The following is a 22373-nucleotide window of genomic DNA, read 5'->3' as shown; positions in this document are numbered from 1 at the left end:
AGCCGAGGCTGCTCACCTGCAGGCTGAAGCCTGTGCTGACAGCTGGCTCTGACGGTGAGAGGGATGGTAGGGTTAACACGGGGAGTGACAGGGACACACATAGAATCATTTCAGAAAAGTGGCCCTGGAGGTGACAGGGAAGATTCTGACTGCTGTGAGGAAGCTGGGGCAGTCTACCGTAATTGCCCAGGAGAGAAATGGTGAGAGCGGGAGACTGCAGAACTCAGAGAAAGGTTGGAGGTGGGGCGGCGAGGAGACACAGCCCACAGCGCTCACTCAGGGGTCACTTGGATATCAGGAAAGAAAGGGAAGGTCTAAAACAACATCCCACGCTCTCCCTTGGGCAGCTGGGTGGATCTTTACTTTCTGCACAAACTAGCATTGAAATAGCAGCTCTGATGAGCTCTTCCTTGGTGTGCCTTAAACATTTGCTTGCATGTGTTCTGCAATGGACTTGGGCTTCTAGACCACGTGGTCTGAGGTGAGCACTGAAGACTAGAGTGATTCTTACAGTTATAATTCAAACACAGCTAATGTCAGTAAAGTAAATACCTGAAAGTCCATTTGAAACCCACAGTCTCTATAAAGGGATTCAAATCAAGGTCATAAGACAAAACTTCTGGAGTCAATGACATTATTTTCCTTTTTTTTAATACAAGCACTTAAATGTTTTAAAAATCTAAATTAATATAAGGAAATTATTAAATATACAAACAAAAACTGGGGATGTTTCGGATTCACATTGTCTGACATTACTGACCTTTCCACCCTTACGATTGTCCCATCAGGAAATAAGGTCTCTTCCTGTCCATCCTTGAGATGTTTCACTGTCCCGTCGGGAAACACAATTTCTTTGGAGCCATCGGGGTGGAATTTTTCTACAGAATGCAGTTTTTAAGTGTATGTTACATTGAATCTGTTTAGAAACATGTTCTATACAAATAATCTATAAAATATTCATGAGATTTGTAGAGTATTTTCTAATCATCTGGCTTTGTAACTAGGGTTGCCAGGTATAATTGAACTTTAGATAAATGATGAATCATAAATAATTTATTATTTTTTTTTGAGACAGAGTCTCACTCTGTTGCCCAGGCTGGAGTGCAATGGCACAATCTTGGCTCACTGCAACCTCCACCTCCCCAGTTCAAGCGATTCTCCTGCCTTAGCCTCCCGAGTAGCTGGGATTACAGGCATGCGTCACCACACCCGGCTAATTTTTGTATTTTTAGGAGAGACAGGGTTTCGCCATGTTGGCCAGATATTCTCAAACTCCTGACCTCAGATGATCTGCCTGTCTCGGCCTCCCAGGATGCGGGGATTACAGGAATGAGCCACTACACCCGGCCAAATGATGAATAATTTTTAACATAAGTATATTTCAAATATTGCATGGAACATACTTTTATACCAAAAATTACTTGTCATTGATCTGATATTTCAAATTCAGTGAGGGACTTGAATCTTTATTTGTTAAATCTGGCAACCCTACTTATAATAAAAGTTTAAGGACTTCAATACTATATGAAAATACTCAAGAAGAAAAAACTGTGTGAACATCTGAGAGCACATTTACTGTGTTTCACTGTTTCAGCCAGGATGTAAACAACATACACACCTGTCTTTGCAAATTCAGTAGATTTGTATTTGTAAACCAGGACACTTGTGTGTCACTCAGCTGCTTAAATATATTTGGTGGCGATCTGCTCTACTATGGGCTGAATGCTGTGCCCTCCCCAGATTCCTGTGTGGAAACCTAATCCCCAGAGCAATGGTGTTGGGAGATGAGGCCTTTGGGCAGTGATGCGGTCATGAGGGTGGAGCCCCATGAATGGGATTAGCGCCTTTTCTAAAGGGACCCCAGAGAGCTGTCTTGCCCCTTCCACCATGCGAGGCTGCAATGAGAAGATGCCATCTGTGAACCACGCAGCAGCCCTCACCAGACAGTGCAGCTGCCGGCACCTTCATTATGGACTTCCAGCCCCCAACACTGTTGTTGGCAACCCGGCCAGTCTGTGGCATTTTGCTATAGCAGCCTGAACAGGATAAGGCACACTCCATAAAGAACCGATATTCAACATGCAACATGTTTTGTACCTGCTCTATCATTTTTTATTTGCACTTGAACATCTTGCTCTAGGCAGAATGATTTCAGTCTCATTAAAACACAAAATTTAGATTCTCCCAACTTTGCTAAGTGATCTCTGGCTGAAATTTTCTTTTCCCTCCCATATGCTGTCTGACTCCCTGAGTCCCTGTGTTTGAGGTCAAAGGTCCATTATTAACCCCACAGTCAGTGCCCTCTGCTTCTGAATGCTTTTGACTCACTATGGTAAACATTCAACTTCACATTTTCATATTGATTTGCAGTTTTCAGCTGGATAATACATTGTAGGAAAGGGCCACAATTCACCCTCTACGGTATCCTCCAGGGATGATTAACGGTGATTTTCACCTTGCACTGGAGACAGAACCCTTGACACAGAGGAACTCGCTGTGGGTTCTGAAATACTGCTGCACTGTGCCTATTTCATTATAGGAACAGGAATGTGATTCCAGTCCCTGCATGTGGGGTACATGCACAGCTGCTTGATGTGTTTGTGAAAAAAGAAAAGCTGCCAAATTAAACTTAATTGATGAGTTTCCTTTTGTTCTGTTTTTCATTGAGATGGAGTCTCCGTCTGTCACCCAGGCTAGAGTGCAGTGGTGTGATCTCAGCTCACTGCAGCCTCCACCTCTGAGGTTCAAGCAATTCTCCTGCCTCAGCCTCCCGAGTAGCTTGGATTACAGGCATGTGCCACCACACCCGGCTAATTTTTGTATTTTTAGTAGAGACAGGGTTTCACCATGTGGGGAAGGCTGGTCTGGAACTCCTGACCTCAAGTTATTTGCCCGCCTCTGCCTCCCAAAGTTCTGGGATTACAAGCGTGAGCCACCACACACGGCCTCCATTTGTTCTTTTAATGTCCATTTGCTTCTTTTTTATTTGTATTGTCAACTGTTAGCTGTTTCCGACAGATAAGGGGCAGCACACACACACACACACACACACACATACATGTGTGTGTGTCTGTCTCTCTCTGCGTGTGTGTATTTAGAGTCAAGGCCTCACTCTGTCACCCAGGCTGGAGTGCAGTGGTGTGATCGTGGCTCACTGCAGCCTCAGACTCAGAGCTCAGGTGATCCTCCTGCCTCAGCCTCCCGAGTAGCTGGGACTATAAGAGCATGCCACAATGCCCAGCTAATTTTTTATTTTTTTGTAGGACCAGGGTCTTGTTATGTTTCCCAGGTGGTCTCTAACTCCTGGCCTCAAGAGACCCTCCCACTGTGGCCTCCCAAAGCACCAGGATAACTAATGTGAGCACCATGCCCAGCCCACAAAATATATTTAAGAAAAATGAATACAGTGAAGAACCTGACAACTGAGGAAATATTCTACCCCTTAAAATGATTTTTAGCACAAAATTGTAAAAGATTGTTTTCCTGTTGTGTATTAATGGAACACCCTGGAGAAACTGGGGGCTGTTCTTTGGGTCAACAACTGACAGCAAATGAATTCACTCACTGCCTGGTACATATCAATGCACGATTCTTGGCTGATTTGTATGAATGTATAAGAACCATGCACGTCACACACAATTGCACCTATAAAATGGAAGGAGTGGAAACAATGGCACTTCTGATTCACTCTGTTCTTGAAATGTCAGCCATAGGCAGAACTGTTGAATGTATGATAAATATATCCAAGAACAGTAACAGAACTTAGAATTCCTGCTGGAAAATGAACTGATCAGAGACCTTCTACATGGACCAGCTGAGAGTCAGTTTTAGGCCTTTTAAACAAAAATAAAACACAGACCTGTAAATACTTTTCTTTTGCAAAAGACTGGCGTTAATATTAATCGCTCAGCATGACCTTTGCAAACTAGCAAGTGTAATTTTTCTTTGTTGAATGTTTGCTGGAGGTCACTCAAGAGAACAATTGCTCTAGTGCCCAATTTGCTGCTACATGCCCAGTGAGAGCCTAAATGACAGCCTGTGAAGGCTAACATTCTAACAAGACTCACAGCTGCGCTGGCTGAAATATTAAGACAAAACAAAAAGGGTTGGGAGCCAGGAACTCGTAGGACAGCCTAAGTCTCAGCAGCTTCAAGGATCCATCTGGAGGTCCGTTGTGTCACGGAGAAGCAGATGCCCCACGGAGGCCTTGATTCTGCCATGGCAATGGGCAGATCAGACATCCCACCCACGCATCCACTACAAATACTGAGGAATGCTCAAGCAAATCATAAAAACCCTGGGAAATGAACATGCAAGTTCAAGGAAGGAGCCACAAATCCCAGAGGGTGCTGGAACGCAGACCCGAACCTGACCTGTGGCTGCCCTGGTGTCCTCTGCAGTCTCCAGGAGGTTTGGCCCTTAGTTGCTGTACTGGGATAGGATGAAGGGCTTTGTCTGGGAATTGGAACTGCGTCCATGCTTAAAGAGGATGCTCTCTGAAGGTTAGAGCCCCAAGGAAAGAGGGAACAAGAAAATATCTCCCTGCTGGCAGATGGAGAGCACCAAGGAGCGTGGCTGTCTATCTCTGAGCTCTTTCCAAAGAATGTGTCACTACAGGGTGACCCTCATTTACCATCAGCAATTGCAATTCTGCTACCTGTACCTGGGACACCTTAAACTAAGAAGCTAACATGAAGTGATCCCAGGCTGGTCGTGCCCTGGAACACCTGGCAGAAACAAACACAAAGTTTTCTGGATAGTATCTCCCAGACTGGGCCCCATATGATTGCCACCAACACAAGCCACTAGCACAAATATAAAATAGGTGAGGGAACGCAACACCATGAGGAAGTACCAGCAGAGACAAGCCAGCAGCAGCCAGCGCCACGTGGAGCTCTAAGATGGCAAGCATTCTGCTACCAGAAACAGATGACAAGGCAAATGTTTGTAGAATATTTTAAAAATTAAAGTAGGAAATTGAAAATGAAAAAGAGAAAAAATTCTAGGTGGATTTGAAAAAGAACAAATGAAATGAATATAGTCTTCAAAATTAAAGCTAAAAGGATGTATTAAATAGCACATAATATTTAGCTGAAGAGAAAACTTAGGAAATAAATAATTTACCCAGATGATAACAAGAAAATATGTGAAGACGGAAAGAGGCTAGAATGAGGTGGTGTCATGCAGCTATAATTGGAGGTGGAGGAAAGGTAAGATTGATAAAGATAATAGCTGTGAATTTCCCTGAACTTGATAGTGTTCCCAGATAAAATATAGGACACCCAGTTAAATCTGAATTTTCACATAAACTACAAATGACTTTTTGGTGTAAATATGTCCCACATACTCAATGAAACCTACTCATAACAAAAACAAAATCATTTATTGTTTACCTGAAATTCAAATTCATCTGGGCATCCTGCAGTTTTATTTGCTAAATCTGGCAACCCTAGCTTATGAAAGACACAGTGATTATATTTAAGATGCACAACAGACTGGCTGCGGTGGCTCTCACCTGTAATCCCAGCACTTTAGGAGGCTGAGGCGGGCAGATCACGAGATCAGGAGATCGAGACCATCCTGGCTAACATGGTGAAACTCCATCTCTACTAAAAATACAAAAAATTAGTCAGGCATAGTGGCATGCACCTGCCGTCTCAGCTACTTGGGAGGCTGAGGCAGAGTCACTTGAACTGGGGAGGCAGAAGTTGCAGTGAGCTGAGATCATGCCGCTACACTCCAGCCTGGGTGACAGAGAGAGACTGCGTCTCAAAAAAAAAAAAAAAAAAGCACAACAAATCCCCAATACAATGAACAAAATTAAATCCATAACTAGACAGATCATAATGTAGCTGGAGACAGAACAGTTCTTAAATGCAGCAAGGGAAAAAATCACAGTCGAAGGAAGAAATTAGACCACCATCAGATCCTCCAGCAGACACCGTGTGGGCCTGGAATAAAGTCCTTAACACGCTGAGAAAAACTACTGTCATTCCCTTGCTCAAGATTCTCCAATGGCTTCTCCACAACGGTCTATACAGCGTGGTCCTGGCACTTTGACCTCATCTCCTCTACCCCTGCCACACCAGCCTCCTTGCTTTTCCTCAGACACACCACACTTTTCACGGCTCTTTCTCACTCTAGAACGTTCTTCCTGACATGCACACAGCTCCCTCTCTCACATCACTCATGGCTCCCTGAAATGTCACCTCTCAGTGAGGCCCTCCTCAACAGCCCCTAAGACTGCAGCCCAGCACACTCCCTCTTCGCTTTCTACCCTCTTGTTTTTCTCGGTAGCTTTTCATACAGACTGATATTTTATATAGATTTTTATTTTTACCTGATTATTTTATGCTTCTCTCCAATAAAATGTCATGAAATAAGAACGTTTCACAAATTTGCTTGCTGCTGAATCCCTAGCCCTAAAACAATGCCTGCTGCACGGTGGCCATGGAATAGCTACAGGATGAGAGGTCAGAGGTGCATCAGGACGAACGACCATTCATGAACAAGGCAAAACAAAGGACATTTTCAGATGAGCCAAAATTGATAGGGTTGATTGCCCCCATCTCTTCATGCTCGTCAAGTAGAAGGAAATGCTGCCGAGAAGAAAAGCCCAAGATACAAGAAAGAAAAGCCCCAAATTCTGCATACATTTAAAAAGTTTGAAGTAAACACTGGCTACATAAACACCACAGTGATAATCATAACTAATACTGGAGGTGAAAACAACTTAGAGTAAAAATCCTGGCAGAAGCCAACACAATGGCATGAAAGACTGGGGAGGAGAATTAGAACTAAAAGACTCTTGGTTTGGTTGTAGAGGACAGTTAGGATGCTGATACATTTTCAGTTTGTGCAATAAAACCTCAGGTTAAAAGGAAAGTTATTTTCAGATTATATATTTTTCTAAATGTCTGTTTCTTATAAGATCATATTTAAAGGTAAAGAAATTGATCATTCTAAAGAAGGAAATGTTTAGAATACAATTTGGTAATGTGTGGGTCACAGTGTCTTCACAGCTCCTCAGCATCAAGTGGGCCCCCAGCTACTGTCATCTGCAGCTTTTCTTCCACAAACCCCTCATCAGCTTTTACCAGTGAAGATCGTCATGGTAGCAGCAGCTATCAGCTGCCGAGTACTTGCTGTGTGCCAAGCAATACATGCATGGCATAACTTTGGTCCTTTTTTTTTTTTTTGAGACTGAGTCTCGCTCTGTCACCCAGGCTGGAGTGCAGTGGCCGGATCTCAGCTCACTGCAAGCTCCGCCTCCTGGGTTTACGCCATTCTCCTGCCTCAACCTCCCGAGTAGCTGGGACTACAGGCGCCCGCCACCTCGCCCAGCTAGTTTTTTTTTTTTTTTTTGTATTTTTTAGTAGAGATGGGGTTTCACTGTGTTAGCCAGGATGGTCTCGATCTCCTGACCTCGTGATCCGCCCGTCTCGGCCTCCCAAAGTGCTGGGATTACAGGCTTGAGCCACCGCGCCCGGCCAACTTTGGTCCTTATAATAACCTACAGGGGGCTTTCCCAGCCTCAGAACTGTTGACAATTTGGGCAGGATAATTCTGTGGGGTTTGGGGGCGGGGAGCGGCTGTCCTGGGCATTGGCATGTTTAGCAGTATCCCCAGGCCCCACTATCTAGATGCCAGTAGCACCCCCACCACCCCCAGTTGTAACAACCAAATATGTCTCCAGACATTGCGAATGTCCTCAAGGCAGGGAGCATAATTGCCTCCAGTTGAGAACCAGACCTGGGAATATGTCCTGATTTTTTTTGGTGCAGAAATTGAGGCCTGATAAGATCAATTAATTGGCTGGTATTGGCACAGCTGGTCTGGCAGAGCTGCGAGTGGGCCGAGCCTGTGAACCCCAAGCCCGCGCTTTCTGTTCCTCCTGCGAGGTGGCTGCCGGGCACAGTGCCTCCTCCCGGCTGTAAAGACCATCTCCCTGGATCTCACCTCCAGCTTGTACCAGGGATTAGCTCCTGACTCTAACTTTGTTGCAATACTAATGCTAGTTCTACAATCAACGCACATTTACTAAGTGTTTACCATTATGTTTCTAGAGAGTTCTGCAGAAGAGACATTTTAATGGACTATTTACTTAACTTTCATAACCATCTTTTGAGTTAGGTCCTAATTATCAACCACATTTTGCAGAGGTTTAGAAAAGCTGAAAACAATGACTGAACTCAGAGCCAGGAGGGGTGCTGGTGCACTCTTGTGTCACCACGCAGATCGGAGGGTCTTGACAACAGGGTCTCACTCGCCTGAGCACACCGAGGAAGCAGGACAGCCAGGCTAATAGACAGGCTTGCCCGACTCCACAGCCTGTGCTCTGCCCGTTCCCTCCCACCCCATCCTGAACACACAGAGGAGATGGGGTATGGATGTGCAAAGTCATTCCCAATAACTGAGTTAGTTTTGATTTCTTTTAAAAAAAGACAGGTCTTAAAAAAAAATCCATTGTACACACCACTCTCTGATCGGGTTTGATCTTCTTCACGTCGCCGTTAGAAAACTGGATGATGGTCCTCTTCTTATCTGTGCTTAGCTCCTTCTGGCTGGCGTCGGGGAAGTTGGCGATGGCACAACCTTCGCTCGGTGCCCGTCCTACCTTTATGGAAACACAAACACTCCAAGATGAAAAATGATGTAAAGTCTGATTATTGTGGTTTCATTATTTTTCTTCTATTCAGAATTGTTACATGATTATCGCCTACATAGCATTCTCGACACCAGCTGTGATATTTCCCCCCAAATTGTACTAACAGAATATATCAGGTCCAAAGTCCCTTCCCTGAGTGTGGTTATCAGTAATGAATAAGTGCTATGATCTGTCCCACAAACATCCGTCTTTCATGAGGTCGTGTCACACAGTGGCCATCAGTCTTGATCATCCATGGCTGGTGACTTGGTGAGTTCAGAATCCTGGGCCATAGGAATTGTGGTAATTACTATGTAAAAATTACTCTTGGCACTTTTTCTTTCCTTTTCATCCCATTCTTCTGATCTATATGCTCCTACGGCCCATCCCAAATATGTATTGATTTTCATTAACTATCAGCAAATATTATATAACCTCATATGCATAATGCTGGACAAGGAATGTAGAAAGAATATCTTTGTCTTCACATTGAAAATATTACTCATGTGAAAATTAGCAAAAGAAAATATCTGACAGAAATAATCTCAAGATCTGGGGAGTCAAGATAAGTGCATGTGAAAATTCCAAATGGCAAAATGTGTTTCTGTTATTTATATCACACTGTCACTCTTAACCATAGCTCAGAAATATAGGCGTCAATTCAGCTGAGAAAATACAAAGGGAATAAAAGCGAATGCTTGGCTGCTTAAACTGTCTTCAACCATCCACCAAACAAACCTTGATGGTGTGCGCCACCTGCTGGCCGGGACAGCAGCCTCCTATTTGATGGGGTTTGAACCAAGATGACTCCTTCATCTACTCCCAAACCAACTCGGTGAATGAAACAAGGATGTGTTCAGTTCTGTATCTGAAGATGAATTTTTAACCAACACTTAAAAATTCCAGCAACGTTTACAGAATCAATTACTCTCAGAAGTAATAAAAGCACAAATAATTTTTAAAATGTTCCACATGGAAAGAATCATACAACCTATTTTAGAGTTTATATTATTAAAAGAAACAAAACACAAAAAGGGAAAGAACTTTGGCATATCCAATGCAAGCTACACAAGAAGTAGACGCAAGATGAGTCACGAGAAGAAGAACGTGATGAAGACCTAGGAGGGAGGGTGGGGGAGCCATGGACGTGGGGGCAGGCAAAGGTGGGTGACCGTTGGTTGTGGGGAGAAAGGAAGGATGGCGCTAGCAGAGGGCTCCGTGTGTTACCTAGTTCTCGTGTCCTCACCTTTGCGGTTTCATGAGCTTGACTGATTGATTCCTCCATGCACTTAGCCAAGGAGGAACATCACTTACGTCTCATGGACCTACCTATGGAGACGGCAAGATCAGGCACTCAAATGATGTGGGTTTCCTTTCCCCTGACGAACCGCTACAGCCACTGCACTAAAGACAAAGGCATTTCAGGGAATTCAAACTGTTACTGCAAGTAGCATTCCCTGTTGCTCACTTGTCCAAATGCTTTATGCGCTTGCAAGACATAAATTCGCCTTCACTGAGGCAGAGTTCACTCAGCAAAGCAAGCATGAGGCTGACTTCCAGTTTCTAATAGGCCAACAAGAGGCACGAGATGAACCACCTGTTGAGCTGAAGAAGAAGCGATGATGTGCTGTCCCAAGCAGGACTGGGTCTCCTCGGAGCTCACAAAACACCGTGGCTGCAGCCGCAGCCGGTGCCTCTTCTGACCCCTTCCTGAGTCAATGCCGACCACCGCCACCTTGATGTGTCCTTCCGGAACTGAGCTCTCCTCAAGGGCTAAAATGTGGTGGCTGGAAGATACTTGAGGCTATACTTTTGGGGATTTTTAAAGTATTTAAAACAAACAAATTTTCCTCCTGAAAAGTGTATTGCTTTATTTACTGGAAATAAACTGGCAGTCAACAATGCTAGAAATGTCTGGCCTCCAGGTCAGCGGCCCATGGCCTGTCTGGAGGGAGCAGCATGCAGAGCTCCTGGAAATTGACTCGGGGAAACTGGACCACCGGCCGTCATCTGCCTTGCCATTTGGATGTCGTTTTTCTTCCTGTACTTCCTCCTTTTTCATCTTAGTGTCCATGGGCTGTGCTGTTTCTAGGGAAGGTGGTGGGCTTACAGGAAGATTCTGCAGAAAGAGCATAATCCTAGTCTCCCGTGGTCTCCATGAACACTGCAGTATGAGGGGTAGAAATGCACCTCGCCCTGGCATTTTGCAGCCTCTGCCTGTAAGTTGGTGGGCGCGGCTGAGCCCCGGACAGTCAGCACCAGGACTTCGGACCATGTTTTGTGTTTTATTAAAGTGCTTATCTCCTACTTGTATGTTTGCTCTGGGGTCAGGGTGGCCACAGTCACAACTGCCCCATTCAACACCTTATACAAACAATACACAGAGACACCACCTGCGGTGGCTGCCACGCTTTCTAAATGCAGATCATTAGCCCTGAGGCTTCCAGGTGAACTCGTTAGCTGGATCCCCAAACAAAACAAAACCCTAAGAAAGATGTTCCTACTCGTCCCCCCACTGCAGATGTCGGAAAAGGCAGAACAGAATGTGGGCTTTTCGCAGGAGAACAGAAAACAAGCGAGACCCGTGTTCTGAGACTTCCCCGCCAGGTGCCTACTTTTACATCATACGTAAGTTCACAGCCCAAATTTCCTGCGGTAGAGAAAATAATTTTATTTTGTTGACTTTTTTTTGTAAAATGTAGCATGTTACAAGTGGACCACTAGCTAGGGCTTAGAAGTGTGCTTGCTATTCTTGCCTTTGAATCTATGAATGTCAACTGAGAACTGTAAATCAAAATGAAAAAAGTGAAATTTTGACATGGGGAACTCATAAGTCATGAAAAATATTAATCTTGTTTGACTATGTGCTAAATGCAACCAACTTAAAGCTTTAAAAAAAGTCTCTGTTTGAAAGGCTGTACCTCAGGAAATAGACATTTGGAATCATCTTAATTTTCTGTTCTTGTTGAGAAGATGGGAAGATGCAACCGTCTCTTGACACCCGCTCTGAATCTCACTTCCCCAGGATGAAAAGGTCACCTTCTCAGGTCTCCCTGAGGGGAGCTGGGCCGGCCACCCTCGCAGAAGCCACTCAACTCACCTACCTGCAGCTCTTCAATGTTTGGGGAAGAACCGGTCAACTCATCAGCTTAAACGTGGCTGAGAAATCTGCCTTCAGAACTCTCTAAGACTGATGAGCTTCCGTCTAAAATGCAAAAAGTTAAATTTAGAAGGACAGTGCATATACACTATGGAAATATCATTATCCTAATGCGATTGCTAAATCCAATTTAAGCGAACGGGTGAACAGGTTCTCTCTTGTTCATGAGATCACCATACACATGTCAGGTCACTTCAACAACAGGCGATCCTGTAAGGAACATTACTTCTTTAATGAATACACTCAGTCAGTATTTCTTGGGCCTCACTCTCTTTCGAGTATTCTGATGGATCAGGTGATTCATGGATGGAAAGGCACTGCCTGAAGCTTCTCCCGCTCCTGCGGGAGGCAGACACAGGAGAGAAAAGTTATATTCCTGCATCATTGGCTTGCGGGACCTATGAAGGGACAGGGCCGTGGTGAAGGAGCATCACAGGCTTCCAGGAGAGCCAGGGATCAGCAGGGGCTTTCCCAGGATGGCCTCACTGGCAGCTGAGATGATGCCTGGAGGTTGCAGAGGTGCCAGCAGGTGTGTGGGAGACAAAGCCTCCAGTTCTGCCCGGCACCAGCAAGTAAACTGAGGTCTTGTCCAGGGGCCTGAAGGGAAAGGGGTGGCAGGAACAAGGTGGCCAGGCTGGTGCAGACCCCATGGGAAGGGCTTCCCTGCCCCGCAGAGGAGCGCAGAGGGCACTGTGAGGGCACGCAGAGCCTGGGGTGGTCTGAAGCAGACAGATGGCACCAGCCTCACCTCTACGAAGCTCTCTGCAGAGGCCATGAAGCAGCCTGGGGGACAGGAGGCCTGGGGAGCAGACCCGGGAGGAAAACAGTGTTGGGCTCTGCCCTGCAGGGCCACACAGGCCTGGGCCAAGGATGGGAAGGAGTCCAGGTGCCAGGCAGCCCAGGGAGAGTGGTGCCCACGGGGTTGGGCTGTGTTGTGCATAAGGACCACACCTGAGGCTTGCCCACTACAAGGCCTCTGTTTCTTTACCAAGATAGGTTCCTGCGGGGTTCGTGAAGCTGCTATGGTCATTTTCTGGCAGCAACGTGAGGAAGGAATTATTTCCTGACTCACCCAGGGGCACTCTTGGCTCCTCCTGCTGGGACCCCCGATGCAGAAAGCACCCACAGCTGCATGGACAGAGCTGGGACTTGGGAAAGAGGCCAGGCAGGTGCCAGATGAGAGGGCACTCCATCAGGGTGGCAGCAATGCCATGCGCAGGCAAATGGAGAAAAGGGAACAGAGCCCCTGAGGCCTCCCAGGCCCAGCCTTCTGCTAGGAGTGTGCTCAGGGGAAAGCGGCTCGTAGGATTCGGAACCTCCAGCCACAGCCCCTGGAGACCAGCACCTGGGCTGTGTGTGGAGTGGCAGTTGGGGGTGTCGGCAAGACTCCCAGGTGAGGACCCAACGAGGGAATCAGCCAAAGGTGGCCAGAAATGAGGCAGCTCCATGAAGGACATGTCCTTGCTGTAGTAGGATGTTCTACTCACGCGTATCGACAAGAAAGTCCCACATTTTACAGGAAGCATGGAAACAGGAGTCCCTGACCCTGCTCACCAGCTCCTCCAGCTGCTGCCATCTGCTCCTGCAGTGTAGCGGCCTGGGAAGCCTGCACTGCTGATTTTCTGCCACTGGAGTTCTGCGGACTTCGGGAAGATGGGTGCATAACCTGGGGCAATGACAGTCAGAGGCCCCCCTTGTCACAAGGGTTTTGCAGCCGGCAATGCTTCACGCCCAAAGGCTGGGAGCAGGAAGCCATCTTCAGCCATCCACAATTTTCAGCAAGAACCCAGGGCTCACGCAACAGCCCTGCACTCCACACTACAAGGTAGGTCAATTATTTTAAAGACTTTGCAGAAATATACCAACTACAGAGCTCGGGAAAGCAATGGGTTTTTCAAACCCAATTCAAGTTGTTCAGTTTTTTAGCATTAAAGACATGTCTGAAGAAATTCAAGGTTTTATCTATAGAAACATATTTAGGTTAATAAATAATGTTATTTATTTATTAATTCATATTAATACATAAATAAAAACATAATTAGGTTAATACTAGGTCTATTTCGAATAACAGATTGAGTACTCTTAATAGACCTAAGTGGAAGTTATCTGAATCTGAATTTTCCGTGTGGCCGGTGTAGAGTGACCCAGGTTTCCGAAGTCACCTTTTCATCTTCAGACACCCCCTGTCTTTCTGCACCGGGAGTCGGCCTTCCAGTGGGTGTCGGATTTCTGTCTCGATGTCTCCCGGGAGGACCTTTCTCTCTATCTTCCTGTGGTGGTGTTTTCCCCAAGTTAATTCTTTCTGTCTTTAAACTCACTGGCTGAAAATAAATGTGGGAATATTTTTGCATTAGTAACCACCATATTATTTTAAAATGTTAAGCAACACATGGGCCACGGTGTGTGGAGAGAGCACCACACATGTGGCATCCACGGAAACAAAGCCCTGAGCCCACTTGGCCCAGGCAGACGTCTGCTGCTGTGAGTGCGCTCAGAGGGAGGCTGCTGGGAGGACTTGGAATCTGCTCTGCAGCGGAAGTGCTGTGGGTCAGGATCTTGTTTGAAAGGCACGCACCTGGGTCCTTGGAAGAACACAGGACTCCAGGGAGCACCACGCTCGCCCAGGGAGGTGAGATTGTGTGGTGAGGAGCTGACAGGGTGTGTGTGTTTGCGTACAGAACCTCTGCTGCTCTTTATAGATGATAAGCACGAAGGGTCACCTTTGGAGGAGTTAAGCTGTTAGATGACGATCTTTGTCCCAGGACAGTGGCACTCTGACTCTTGCGGCCAACGTATTTGGGCATCGTCTCCTCATCAACTGACAGAGGTGAAATTTTTCCAAAAGCAGGTTCCCATGCCTAAAAGACAAAACGCAGGGAAAATGTTCACATTTTCGAAGGGAAAATAAATTCAAATTTTAATACAATCAAAAATAATTGGAATGTCCTAGAAAATATTAGGGTACAAGGTGGGGGAACTTGGGCTGGGTTTTCCCCCTAACATGTTGATAAGAACAGAAACCCTCACTCAACGTTTGCGAAGGAACTTTTGTGGAGCCCATGTTTGCTTTGTGTTTCTTGTCGTGGTTCCCTGTTTCAAAATGATCACAGGCTCCCAAAGGCCACAGAATAAACAACACCCAACATGTCTTCCTTTAGACTCCTGGCTCTTCAGCGGGGAATGTGGGAACGGAGGAGGAAAGTGTGATGCTCCTTCTACTGTTGTCTCTACAACTTGTCTAAGATTCGAAATGCAAATTCCCAATTTTCTCTGTTACCAGCAGACTGACCTGGAATAGCATCATCCTTCAGGTGGGAGGAGGTGTGTTCAGTCTGGAATGTTTAGTTATTCCCTGCTCTCCCCTCTGAGGAGGAGGAGGGGGTGAGAAGGGGAGAGAGTTGCTATGAATGAACCCTTAACACCCGATCCAGAGTGGCTCACCCACACAGCCGTGCCCGCGTTCCGTGGGTGCTCGTGCCTCAGACTTTTAGATCCTCAGTCCCTAAAACTGCGACTACACAGATACACCTACGCATATTTGAAGTGTGGAATTCACATATCCAGTCCTCTTTCTTCACATCAGGTCTGCTCTTGTGAGCATAGATCCTCTTCTCATAAACAGCCCCATGGTGGCCAGTACGATGCACAGAATCAAAAACATTTGGAAATTCACCAAACTCTAATCTCGAAATAAGAGAAAGATCAAAACTGCAGGGAGTGGGAAGACAGAATGAGACTTCATTGACTCTTGGGGTTATTGTTATGGTAACATTTCGAACAACGTACAATGATGCAAATGGGGCAGTAGATACTATTTTTTAGGAACTGGCATACAGTATACGCAGGGAAAAAATCCCTGTGGGTCTTTTCGGAGTCTCCCCACAGAAGGCAGACAATCCCGGCCAGTATTTGTGGCAATTTCCCCCTCTCTACCTCTGATGGAGGAACAACCTGACTGGCTTCCACTCTTCCTTCCACCGAAGGACTGGGCACTTTGCTGTGCTGAGAGGCTAAACCCGCTTTCTTTCTGAGGCAACAGAAGCCATCTCCATGGAGAAAAAGCTCTCGCAGAGCTCCTGAAGAGTAGGAGTAACTTACAAGATTTCCCGTAATTTCTTGTAGAGGAATTTGTGGCTGTTCTTGCCACGCTGGGAGGACTGACCACAGAGCAGGCTCCTCTGGAATGTATTCTGTGTGTGCCTGTGTGTGCGTGTGTGTGTGCGTGTGTGTGTGCGTGTGTGTGCGTGTGTGTGTGCGTGTGCGTGTGTGTGCGTGTGTGCGTGTGTGCGTGTGCGTGTGTGTGTGTGTGTGCGTGTGTGTGTGCGTGTGTGCGTGTGCGTGTGTGTGTGTGTGCGTGTGCGTGTGTGTGTGCGTGTGTGTGTGTGTGCGTGTGCTGTAATCACTGTGCTGTATCGGAACTATTCTAAGTCCTGGAAGTACCGATTTAAAAGTTCACACCATAAGTGCAGATAGGAAATGTCAGTACTTTTCTTAACCCACTGAGAAATATCTCCACTTACATTTGGAGGGTGTTCACATGGTTCCATGTGTCGTTACCTGTGTGTATAACTTTAATGATTCAAGCTGTTTAGACCCATGTGTGGGAAACAGAACCCAGACAAGGCAGTGGTAACACTGGCCACATTCACACTCTCTTAGGCTCGGTCTTTGAGCCACATGTGATCAAACTCCAAAGCTCAGTGTTCTATAAAGGCAGGCGGGTGCTGGGAGGCACTGACTACTTCAGCATGAGAATGCTGGTTCTTCCTTTGGGATAGAGCAGGCAATGACATGGGACTGGGGCAGGAAAGTCCTGGGTAGAGAAGGGCAGGTCCCTGGCTAGGGCTCTACCCCCGGACCTGTGCCCATGGACCTAGGCATTTCTGCTTTCGTGCCCAAATGTTGCATTTCCCAAGACCACTCTGGCCTGCCACACTCCCATCTTGTGCCTATAAAAACCCCAAGACCCTAGCGGGCAGAGGCACAAGTGGCTGGCATCGAGAGGAATACATTGGCAGATGCCAGCAAGCCATTGACTGGCTGAATGACACCGAGATTGGTCAGGGCGGTCAGAGAAGAGCACAGCCGCTGGGCTGCCCAACTCCAGGTGAAAACCGCCTTCCCATCCCATCTCCATCCTGGCTCCCCCTTCTGCTGAGAGCTACCATCACCCAATAAAAACCCTTGCACCCATCCTCCAAGCCCACGTGTCATCTGTTTTTTTCAAGTACCCCAAGGCAAGAACCCAGATACAGAAAGCCCTCTGTCCTAGTGATAGGGCAGAGGGTCTAATTGAGCTGATAAACATAAGCCGCCTACAGACAGCTAAACTGAAAGAATGCCCTGTAACACACATCCACGCGGGCTTCCACTGTAAACATTCACCCCAAGACACTGCCATGGGGTCGGAGCTGCACAGCCTGCCGGTCTCTACGCTCCCCTAGAGGTTTGAGCAGTGGGACACTGAGGCAGCGAGCCACACCCCCATCGCACACCCTGCGACGAGGACAAGGGAACTTTTCCCATTTCAACAGGTCTCTATCGCATTCTACACAGCTGTCCTAGCGGATGAACAGAAGGACACCAGGCCCCTGAGCTGGCTCTGGAGTCAGTCTGGGTTCGAATCCCAGCTCTGCGTTCTCCAGCCCTTGACTGTGATGGAGTTAGTAATAATATCCATTTCATAGGGTCGTTGTAGAGAGTAAGACGGTAAAGCTCCCTACCTAGCCCATGTAAAGTCCACAGTAAGGGTCTGCTGCTGTTGTCCTGAGGCATCATGAGATGTCTTAGAATTCTAGACGTGAGACACGCAGCATGGAGGCGGCTGTGCTTCTCTCTCCTGGAGCGCCAGCTGAGAGGTCTGATGTATCCAGTTCTTTAATCATTACTTATGGGAAATGGAGTTGATGGAAAGATAGGGAACCCCCCACCACCTGGAGCGTGAGTGATACCACATCACCCAGCAATAAAGCCCACATCTTTATGGGGACGCTATTTTTACATAATGCAAATGACACAAAAACACAAATGCACTTTTGGTAGCAGGGTGTGTGATTCTCGCCCTGCGTGTGGGCGCGCTGCAGGTTTCTTCCTGGCTTCCCACTGCTGCCTCTGCAGACCTCTCAGCTCTTCTCGCAGCTCCAGGTTCTGCTTCCTCAAAGCATCTATATGATTCTGGAGTTTTCTGTCAACATCAGCCCACAGAGATTCCTGTCTCCCGAGCTCTTGGTGGAGTCTGGTGATCTGCTGCTATAATGGCTGTTATTGGGAAGACAACAGCAGAAAACCTCTCAGACATCACAATGGGTGCATTTATCTGCAAAATACTCAAGCCCTCTCTGGTGTAAGACCAAAGTCTTTCTGGACAAAAAGACACCCGATGAGATAAACAGGACAACCGCAGTCTTTTTCCTTCTTTTCCTTCTTTTTTTTTTTTTTGAGGCAGGGTCTCACTCAGTCACCCAGGCTGGAGTGCAGTGGCGTGATGTCGGCTCACTGACGCTTCAACTTCATGAGCTCAAGTGATTCTCTTGCCTCAGCCTCCCTAATAGATGGGACTACAGGCATGTGCCGCCACACTCGGCTAATTTTTGTATTTTTAGTAGACATGGGGTTTCAACATGTGGCCCAGACTGGTCTCAAACTCCTGGGCTCAAGCGATCCACCTGTCTCGGCCTCCCGAAGTGCTGGGATTACAGGCATGAGCTACCATGCCTGGCTATAGCTTTAGTCTTATTCAGTAGTGTTTATCATGTGTTAGTCTACATGATATAACCAGATATAGATGTTCAGTGAGTCATGATTCTTTGTTAAAACACTACTACGGCAATAAGAGGCTGGCATTCTTTTTCCTTCTTTTTTTTTTTTTTTTTTTTTAAGACATGGTCCTGCTCTGTCAACCATGCTGGAGTGCAGTGGCGTGATTTCAGCTTACTGCAAACTCCACGTCCCAGGTTCAAGCAATTATTGTGCCTCAGCATCCTCAGTAGCTGGGATTACAGGTGCGCAGCACCACACCTGTCTAATTTTTGTATTTTTCGTAGAGATGAGGTTTTGCCATGTTGGCCAGGCTGGTCTTGACTGGACCATAGAACCTCCAGCCTGGTTCTGAGAATAAGTGGAATCGTGAGCCCTGCATTGTGTGGCCCTGACCACAGGGACCCGTGGCACTTTCATGAGAGCAAGCACTGTCCACCAGGGTCCGGTGAGGAAGGTGGTTGCTGGGATGATGTGAGGCATGTCAACCTTCTGATTTTCATTAATGAAGTTTTTAAAGCCTGGTGCCTTCTCCCGGATTAGAGGAGAAAACCTGGAATGTTAATTTTCTTTAACTTTTTAATTTATTTTCTTTAACTCCCCATCCTGCCTCCCATCCACTAAGAGAGAAGGTTGCAGAGGGGAAGAGAGCCACGTGCCCCTTGGAGAGGAAGTTCAGCATCCGTGTCCCGGAGTGGCTCATTCTTACAGGGGTCCGGCTAGGGAAAGTCCAGTGACAGCCCTCAGGGACAGGAATCAGGGTCCTGCCTGGTGGGACTAACTCTGTCTCCACAGAGGTCAGCTCACCGGCATCTCCCCAGCGTTGCCATCCTCCCTGGGGACCTCGGCTGCCGCAGCTGTCTTCTCCATGGCAGTCCCAGCTCCTGGGCATGGGTCTTCTGGGTGGGTGCCCTCCGTGGGCTCCCCAGCCTCGAGCTGACCCTCCAGCATCCTGGTTGGGAAGGGAAGAGCTATGGCGACGTCTGAATGCAGCCCCCCCTCACCCACTCAGTGTGGGCTGAAGGCCCCAGCCTCAACCTAAGGGCAAGCAGGAACAACAGCTGCTCTTCTCCCCTGGGGTCCTGTGCACATTCCCAAGCCGGAAGCTGACCAGGTGAAAGGACACCACGGATGGAGGGACTGAGCCGTCCACACCTGGCTGTCCATCATCCTCCATGGAAAACACTTCAGTTCCTAGAAGATCAGCCTGACACCTAACACACTCTCACCATCCACAGATGGAGGGACTGAGCCGTCCACACCTGGCTCTCCACCATCCTCTGTGGAAAATGCTTTAGATCTTAGATCAGCCTGACACCTAATGCACTCTGGTCATCCAGAGAAGGGTGTGAGCGGAGTGTGAGCTGGTGTGAGTGGGATGTGAGTGGGGTGCGAGTGGGTGTGAGTGAGATGTGAGTGGGATGTGAGTGGGGTGTGAGTGGGGTGTGAGCTGGTGTGAGTGGGATGTGAGTGGGGTGCGAGTGGGGTGTGAGTGAGATGTGAGTGGGATGTGAGTGGGGTGTGAGTGGGGTGTGAGCTGGTGTGAGTGGGATGTGAGTGGGGTGCGAGTGGGGTGTGAGTGAGATGTGAGTGGGATGTGAGTGGGGTGTGAGCAAGTGTGAGGGGAATGTGAATGGGTGTGACCGGATATGAGCTGGGTGGTCTCAGAGTATGAGTGGGATGTGAGTGGAATGGTCACGGGTGTGAGTGGGATGTGAGTGGAATGGTTGTGGGTGTGAGTGGGATATGAGTGGAATGGTCGTGGGTGTGAGTGGGATATGAGTGGAATGGTCGTGGGTGTGAGTGGGATATGAGTGGAATGGTCGTGGGTGTGAGTGGGATGTGAGTGAGTGTGAGGGGAATGTGAATGGTGTGAGCGGATGTGAGCAGGATGTGTCAGGGTATGAGTGGGATGTGAGTGGAATGGTCACGGGTGTGAGTGGGATATGAGTGGGGTGTGAGCAGGTGTGAGTGGATGTGAGTGGGGGTGAGCGGGTGTGAGTGGGATGTGAGTGGAATGGTCACGGGTGTGAGTGGGATATGAGTGGGGTGTGAGCGGGTGTGAGTGGGATGTGAGTGGGGTGTGAGCAGGTGTGAGTGGGATGTGAGTGGAATGGTCACGGGTGTGAGTGGGATATGAGTGGGGTGTGAGCGGGTGTGAGTGGAATGTGAATGGGTGTGAGCAGATGTGAGTGGAATGGTCACGGGTATGAGTGGGATGTAAGTGGAATGGTCACAGGTGTGAGTGGGATGTGAGTGGGGTGTGAGTGGGTGTGAGTGGGATGTGAGTGGAATGGTCACGGGTGTGAGTGGGATGTGAGTGGAATGGTCGTGAGTGTGAGTGGGATGTGAGTGGGATGTGAGTGAGTGTGAGAGGAATGTGAATGGGCGTGAGCGGATGTGAGCAGGATGGTGTCAGGGTATGAGCGGGTGTGAGTGGGATGTGAGTGGAATGGTCACGGGTGTGAGTGGGATATGAGTGGAGTGTGAGCGGGTGTGAGTGGGATGTGAGTGGGGTGTGAGCAGCTGTGAGTGGGATGTGAGTGGGGTGTGAGCGGGTGTGAGTGGGATGTGAGTGGAATGGTCACGGGTGTGAGTGGGGTGTGAGCGGGTGTGAGTGGAATGTGAATGGGTGTGAGCAGAGGTGAGTGGAATGGTCGCGAGTGTGAGCGGGATGTGAGTGGATGGTCACGTGCGACCCTGAGGAAATTCTCAGTCCTTTAACCAGCACCACTGGATCAGCACCCACTGGAGGGCACAGGCAGACCCACCACTGTGTTGGGTCTGAGTCTTGAACCATCAGGACGTCTTTTGTGAATTCATGGTGAAGACACGGAAAGGAAACCCCTTTTTATAGGTACAGCATTTATGCCAGTTCTAGGAAGCTCACAGCAATCAGAAAACTAAAACAAAAGAGAAAACGCAAAGCTTCCTGCAAGCCTGCAGGGTGCTCTCTGAAAGCTGCTCCCACCCCTGCCTCACCCTCTCAGTTTTAGGAAGCGAGTGGCCCCCGATGAAACCCCTGCTGTTTATTCATAAACTTTTCACTGTATACAAACCTGAGAATGAACAATTTAACCACAGTGATCGCAGAAATGCTGTTTGAAAGAGAGTCTCCTGATGGAAGCGAATCGAAGGTCAAGAGCAAGACCTGCCAGTAAGCTGATCCCTGGCCGTTCCTTCCCCGCGGGGATTGGGACAGTGTCTGCGGAAGTGGGCGGGGGTCCACGGTCCTCACAGCCCTGAGAAAGCTCCTTCTTTCCCGCTCCTCCGAGGGGATACCCCAGTGTCCTCGGCCCCAAACTCGTGACCCCCTCAGTCCGGGGAAGACCCTTCCCTCAGCCCCAACACCAGATCTCGTCACCTCACCTGATCCCCGCCAGTCACTTCTGCCAGGACCAGATCATCTGGGCCGTGTCTCCACAGCTGTCCCCAAGTCCTCCTGCCTCATCTCCAGAGACCAGGGAGCAGCAGACGGTTCCAACGGACTTTCTGTCTTAAAGGGGCATGAGCGTCTCACTCAGTGTCACCACTGGACCAGCTCAGATAATAATTAAACATCCCAAACCTGCAATTCGAACAAAGAAGCTCGTCAGTGGAGTCCATCCGTCCACAAAGGACATTGGAGAGAGTCAAACTGCTCCTTCTCATTGACAAAAACCATGTGTTTAATATCAGGTCTTCAATATGCAATGTGTAGTAAGAACTCATTTCTCTGAGCATATTCTCTAAGAAATGTAAACTTTCTTTGGATATCAAATTATTTACTAGAAAAAAATTTTTATGAAGCAAACATACTGTATGTGAGTT

General features: G+C 47.7%; 1 long non-coding RNA gene and 1 pseudogene across 3 annotated transcripts in view; one reads left to right on the top strand and one right to left on the bottom strand.

Annotated features, from left to right (window-relative positions):
- LOC117096878 overlaps positions 1–2663 on the top strand; it is a 10603-nt gene extending 7940 nt beyond the window's left edge. Inside the window, exons 3-4 of one of the 2 annotated variants that reach the window (XR_004442700.1) lie at positions 789–900; positions 2371–2663. This is a non-coding gene — a long non-coding RNA (uncharacterized LOC117096878). Of the gene's footprint in view, positions 1–788; positions 1139–2370 lie in introns of those variants that run through there. The other variant, XR_004442699.1, reaches the window with a different exon arrangement.
- Positions 1–22373, bottom strand: part of LOC117096877 — a 23085-nt pseudogene extending 712 nt beyond the window's left edge. Inside the window, exons 1-8 of the transcript XR_004442698.1 lie at positions 21933–22373; positions 19371–19515; positions 17841–18065; positions 14528–14665; positions 13970–14128; positions 13362–13473; positions 11748–11852; positions 761–878 (exon numbers count right to left, since the gene is read on the bottom strand). The product of XR_004442698.1 is annotated as a T-complex protein 10A homolog 1-like (transcript). The remainder of the gene's footprint in view (positions 1–760; positions 879–11747; positions 11853–13361; positions 13474–13969; positions 14129–14527; positions 14666–17840; positions 18066–19370; positions 19516–21932) is intronic.

The sequence above is a fragment of the Trachypithecus francoisi genome, unplaced genomic scaffold (genome assembly GCF_009764315.1).
Source record: "Trachypithecus francoisi isolate TF-2019V2 unplaced genomic scaffold, Tfra_2.0 Lachesis_group15, whole genome shotgun sequence".
NCBI lineage: Eukaryota > Metazoa > Chordata > Mammalia > Primates > Cercopithecidae > Trachypithecus > Trachypithecus francoisi.
This window is presented reverse-complemented; position numbering and strand designations above follow the sequence as displayed.